Source organism: Dysidea avara, chromosome 2 (genome assembly GCF_963678975.1).
Source record: "Dysidea avara chromosome 2, odDysAvar1.4, whole genome shotgun sequence".
NCBI classification, from domain to species: domain Eukaryota; kingdom Metazoa; phylum Porifera; class Demospongiae; order Dictyoceratida; family Dysideidae; genus Dysidea; species Dysidea avara.
This window is the reverse complement of record NC_089273.1, coordinates 12,961,614-12,968,210: the sequence shown is the minus strand read 5'-3', so window position 1 is coordinate 12,968,210 and position 6,597 is coordinate 12,961,614. Positions and strand designations below refer to the sequence as shown.

General features: G+C 35.4%; 1 long non-coding RNA gene across 1 annotated transcript; it reads right to left on the bottom strand.

Moving 5' to 3' along the window:
• Positions 1-256: 256 nt before the first annotated feature.
• Positions 257-6,151, bottom strand: LOC136246641 (uncharacterized). Its single transcript, XR_010696706.1, has 4 exons — positions 5,693-6,151; positions 4,369-4,789; positions 1,170-1,280; positions 257-442 (listed from the first exon to the last, which is right to left on the bottom strand). It is a non-coding gene; the product is annotated as an uncharacterized lncRNA (long non-coding RNA).
• Between the last annotated feature and the right edge of the window lie 446 nt (positions 6,152-6,597).

Genomic DNA, 6,597 nt, shown 5'->3' with positions numbered 1-6,597 from the left:
CCTTATTTCTTGATAATAGCTCTTATTACAAGGGCCAGCTTCCCAAACATTTAATAGTGCTGTGAAGCCCTTTAAATGCTGGAACTGTAAATCAAAATAGCTCTTTGATACAGGCAAGAACAAGTGAGTTATGAGGAGTATGGACAATTCAGACTCGCAAATATGTTTACAACATAAAATCATGCTCGTTCCAGTACAAAATCATTGGGAGTGAAAACATGTTTGCCTCTTTGGTATTGCTATATTTGGCGGGGGGGGGGGGGGGGGCTCAGGTGAACGCATACCAACTATAACAATATAATTATAGCAAGAGTAAATAATATTTATACTCTTGATTATAGCATATAACGTTAATTTTAAAGCACAAGTTTCAGAGTTGTTATTGTTCAGGATGAGTGCTCTCATATTCATCTACCATATCATTGATCATTCTTTGCTCAACCTGAAGGAATACATATAAGACTTACATACATGGATGTAGGTGTGTATATATGTGTGTGTGTGTGTGTGTGTGTATTGAAATGAATAGCAATTTTTATTATTCGAATAGTAGATAATTATGAACAAAACGACTGAATATTCGATTATTCTTTAAGCTTATACTTCTATTGAATAAGTACTGAAATCTTTTGTTATGGAGCAAGGTAAAGCCTAAGAGCTATTTCTATCTTTTCTAAAATAGAATTTTTACAGCATAGATACATCACTTCATTCGCAATCTTAAGTTTCAAGGCTGGCTTTCCCATCTGAATACAGTGTACAAAGTGTTTAACAATTATTTGAATAGTGTGTTAATGAATCGAATAGTATCATACCGACTGAATAGTCAAATAACCAAAATAATTGTTTGTATGTATGTATGTATACATGCACATGCATACATACTTACCTACGTACATGTACGTAACTGTACATAGTAACAAATGATTACAATGTGTCATTTTTTTGTTATCTGCTAGTAAATGGGCTACCCGATCCAACATTAATATTAATGTAACAACATGTAGCCCTTCAAATGTCACACAGAAAACAGTTTTGAAAGTGCCACAGTGGAATACGTATACTAATCTATCAAATGTAATATAATTAAGAATCAGGTGAACTTGCATTAGGCTAGAAATGAAATAATTGTGTTCCTTATATGTACATACTTATGAATTTATACATACTTGTGCAAACTGAGAAATGTCTTGATTACATATTTTCTTCAAATAATAAACTATTTCGATGTTCTTATTATCAAGAGCTCTGTGCAATGGCATTCTATCAGTCCAGCCAATCTAAACAAATAAAAGAACTTGTTTATTTATCTGTACAGTACAATTATAACCATAATTCACAGATTAATCTAGATGTGCTATAATGAACAAAACCTACATATACCAGCTGGCATCATTATAGCTGTACATGTGTCATACCCTTATAGTATAATACAGAATAGCTAGCCTGCAAAGTTTGCAAATCTGTCACAAGCATTCATGGTGCCTTCTTGAAAGGGGTCGAATAATCCTATGTGTTTGTCCTCTGGTGTAGATAAAATTCCACTTCATCCTTTTTATACTGTAAGGGATTTATTGAGAAATAAGTTGTTTTTTGTTTTGCTTTTATAGTTAATTTTTTCTGTTAATGATGTCGAGAATTATAAGGAAGCTGATCCCTTAGTTACTCCTATTAATCTGTAATTGTGAAGGTGAGACAAGTTTACATGGTTATAGTAACTTTTGTAGGGCTGCTTTCATAAACTTAGAGCTACAGTTGCTCTTACCAGTGATGTAGTGTAGTGTGTAGCTAAGAAGTTTAAGATGAATTACAGACAAAAATAATAGAATACATGAGTTAAATACCATTATAGTGCAGAGACAATTACAATTTTTTTTCAAATCCCAGTGAAAATGTCAGGCAACCTAAAGCATTACCTGACATTGATATGCTACTGTTTTACACAATTCATCATAATAGGGAAATCCTTACAATACATTGACAGAATAGAGTGACTCAACCTAGAATAACAATACAATAATTGTTGTCAAATTGTGTTTGCTATTATTGACAATGCTTCACTATTATAACTCTACAACTTCCTTCTATTTTGATCTGACATTTTGTCAGGCAGGTTCCATTATGGTCGACCATGCATGATATTTGCCTGGCAAATGGCCTATTTCAGGCAGTAATAATTGACTCTGTTATAGTGAAAAATATTTGATGAGGTAAAATTTTTGAAAGGACAAATTTGATAAAAGTCATTGTAAAGTGAATTGTCAAGTTTGCCAAAATTTTCACTCCGTTACATTTTTATGCTATATGGTAAACAGACAATATATCTGCAATCTGATCGCCCTAGCATGCCCATAACACATTAAAAGTACGTTCTAAATGTCCCTATGTTAATTTATGGCAGTACTAAAAAGCTGCAAGCATAAAATTAGCTCAAATAAAATTGTGCATAACATTGGTCATGCCATCAACACTAATGATTCAGAAGGCATTGGTCTATACCAATGCCTTCACATTGGTCTATACCAATGTCTTCAACACATTGTGAAGAACACAAAAAGCTACTGTAACAGTATTCATTTACATTAATACAGCAACACTGCCAGATTATTTGCATTTGCTGACTGTCCAACGTCCAACTGTCCAACATCTATACATTTGCTGACTAACTATGAGTTAAAAATTAATAGGGGTGTATACAAAAAAGGTAAAGGTAGAATGAAAAAATCTTAAAGTAATTTACCTCACAACTTTACGTACAACTAGTCAGGTACGTTGAACAGTTGGTCTTGTGGTTATCAATACAATGGAGCTCAAGTTTTTCTATGTTTTATGACCAACAAGTTGCAGAGAAGTAGCTGGTATCTTGCGAAAAAAAAAATCTTACGTATCTGAATGATGAGGGCCTCAGTTTAAGCATTAATCATGTCTATGCATGCAGAGACTGACAAATTTGCAGTGTGACGGACAGACCAAAAAGATGGCTTTTCAACTTTGTGTAGAGTACCATACTGTGACATGCTCAACTGGATGGCAAGTATATTACCTAACACATCTCTTTAAGTAATTGATAACAATATACTGTAATTATGGAGCCATATATGCACAAACAGCTTTTGCAAAGCCAGTTATTTTTTGTGTTGCAGATCAGGAGGAAAGTTATCCTAAAACAATGTGGGTGGGTGGTTCATTATTCATTACAATACTTCATGCACCTGACTATTTTAGCTGATAGAGTATTTAGATCTTTTATTAATCCCTATTCTGCTGATCTTGACTTATTGAGAAGTGAAATACCCTTCCCCTGATTGGCATTGGTCTTCAGCTCTATGCATATACCTATGTACATAAGTTAATTATACAATCATTAATGTTGAGATGATAATAATAACGGTAAAAGTTTGCATGATACTCAGAATAATTACCAAATATAGACATAGCAATTTGGATAGGGATCTAAACAGAAAATTAACACCAAGTGGCCTAATGTCTGACCACTACAGTACAGTCCATTAGTTTATAACTTCATACACGCGTGGCTTTTTCAGCGTGGCACTACACAGCACTAAGGCACTTGCCACGAAACATTGTTGCGTTGCCCACACCAAGTTTGCTGCATGGCACACGCCAGTGGTGTGCCTCGTATAGCCCTCACTGGCTGCCACACGTCGTCCTTACGCCACACATGACTGTCAACCACGTGTGTGTGTAAACTACAAACTCTACAGTAGTTACATGAACAGTGCTGTACTATAGGGCTGGAACGAAGCTTCGAATGTTTTGTGGGTTTGAAGGTTAAGGTAACTTCGAATTATAAAAGTATCAATGTTCGTCTCTTTGCAATCGATCTTTGTGTGCCATGCCCAGTTTTGAACCATCGAAGATTAGCTTGCTACCATAGTTGTAGCCTTAGAACACCTTATAAAGTGATAGATACTGCATGAAAAACGTCCTTTTAGCCATTAGTTGGTGTTTTCCTATGCATGATTGCAGTATAGCAGACACGCCCATTTGCAATAGATCGATCGTGTCATTCAGTACTGCTGCTATGAACTTTCCAAATGCTTACAAACTTATTAAATAGTATTAGAAAGACAAAACTTAAGAAGGGAATTGGCTAATATTCGCCATGCGTGGCAATGGTTCCAAGCGTGGTAATCAGAGGACTCCACACATTGCACTGTCATGGCGTGGCAATGACCAGTCCCATGCGTAATGTTTGCTCTTGCCACGGGAAAAGTTGCGTGGTGCCACGCATAAAATGTCATGCGTGTGTGAATTTATAAATGGACTGTACTGTATATTACATGAACAAATAGTCAGTTGCAAGAGCAAGTACTGTATGTAGGCATATAAATAAATTTAACTTACTGGCTGTATATCCATCAGATGTGGGTACGCATGAAAATAATTATATGCAAGAAGAAACATTAAATAATTATCCATGATGTATATGTATGCATACTGTATGTAATCATACATAGCATGGAGTACAATCCAACATTATGATAAAAATTATACATTCTCTCATGAACATAAACAGACATACACCCTGTATGAACTGCTACAATGGTGGACCCAGGATGGGGCAAGTGCCAACCACCCTACCCCCTACCCACACACACACTTGACTACAAATCACAATCCTTGGGTATAATGGGCTATGGCTGTGTATATTTATTAAGAATGGAATGCTTTTAAACAAGAATACTTGACAATAAAATTGTTTGCAACCGTATCCATTAATTTTATGTTATAATTTAATGACAATTGACATACAGTAACTTACTCTCTATGTATCCATCAGATGAGACAGTTGAGTATGTTTATGAAAGTACAAATAATAACAATAATAACAACGTTGGATATTGGACACAAGTAGTGCGTAATAGTACATGCACATATTTAAAGGCCTGGGCATGTGGGCACACAAAATTTGCCTACTTTTTCAAACTTTCACTAGTCATAACATTAAGCCATGACCATACAATTTTCAGCCTTGCTTCAACATTTAATTGGCCTAGTTACAGAACCCAACTATCGTATTCCAATACTGCATGAGAATTGACCCATTGTGTGACAGGGTATAGTTTGTGCCCACGTGCCCTGTTTTCGCTGGCCCGGTCACTAATCATGTAAAACACAAAGCTTGTCATGACAGCCTCTGTTGTAGTCTCCTAATCCTAATAAACAGCTCTCTATACCAGATGAAAATTTGACACTTAAATACTGCTGACCGAATGCAAAATCACCAACCCTGCAGTGACTCGGTTCTCCAGCAACATGCAATGTGTAGTAGGTAGATATGTGCTAAAGGTGTCTGTACTTTTAAGTTATGTGTGTGCTTGTTTGTACTGTACCGCATAACTTTTTTGTTGCCATTTCTAACACAAGGTGCAAGCATGTGTAGTTGTAGGCCAAACACTAAACCATGACAAGTTACCCAGATCATCGTGATCACAATGAGACAAGTCCTAATTTCACAGAGTTATAAACCACACTTAATACGTACTACGTATATGCAATAATGACATTATTGCGCATACTGATAGTAAAAGACTGTTATAGTTAGTCACAGTATACGTATATAGGAACAACAGTTCTGCATTCATATACATTCCAAACAGTTGTGTACACAATTTGACATTATACTGTATTATGTACAATTCATTGGGCCACTGTACACCCTATTCACCTTAGCCCAGACTTTTATGTCTGCACCAAGTTCAACAAGTAGTTGGACAATGTGCAGCTTGTTCTGCTCTACTGCTCCGTGTAATGCTGTGTAGTGCTGTGCACAAGAACAATTGAATACATCACTGATCCAATATAATAGTATATGTACAAACAAATAAATACAAACTGAAAGCATTACATAATACTGTACTATATCCATACACATTATGTATATGTTATGCTATTGTCGCACCTCAAATCAACATAATTGCGGAGTATACATTTGCCATGTATTCCTCTTTACAGGGATAGCTACAACTAAATCTATACTAGTGTGCATTAATTGTGATGTATCCTGAGAAAGTTGTCGCACTTCAAAAGAGATAATCATTTTCGTCAAAGCAAACCATTATTGTGATGTGGTAGTAGTACCACTGGTTTGTTTTATAAAACCTTAGGTTAAAATTAACTTTTAAAATTGTTAATTTAAAAATGAAGAAGGGATCTATGCAATGAAATGTAGTGAAACAAGAGATGAATGATGGTGTTACAGCATAGCTCAGTGGAAAGTCCCTACTTTGTTACTGAACAAAATAATAATAGCTAATGTGCCAAAGTAGGGACTTTCCCACTGAGCTATGCTGTAACACCATCATTCATCTCTTGTTTCACTACTATAATAGTAGCTAATGTGCAAAAGTAGGGATTTTCCCACTGAGCTATGCTGTAACACCATCATTCATCTCTTGTTTCACTACTTTTTATTGCATAGATCCCAACTTCATTTTAAATTAACAATTTTTCACTAGTTTGTTTAGTTTTATTGTGGCACAGCTACAAGCTACAATGTAACTTGTATTAGTCCACTTGTATTTTCCACATCTGTAGGTATGGGGAAGGCAGATATCATCACTTATAAACATC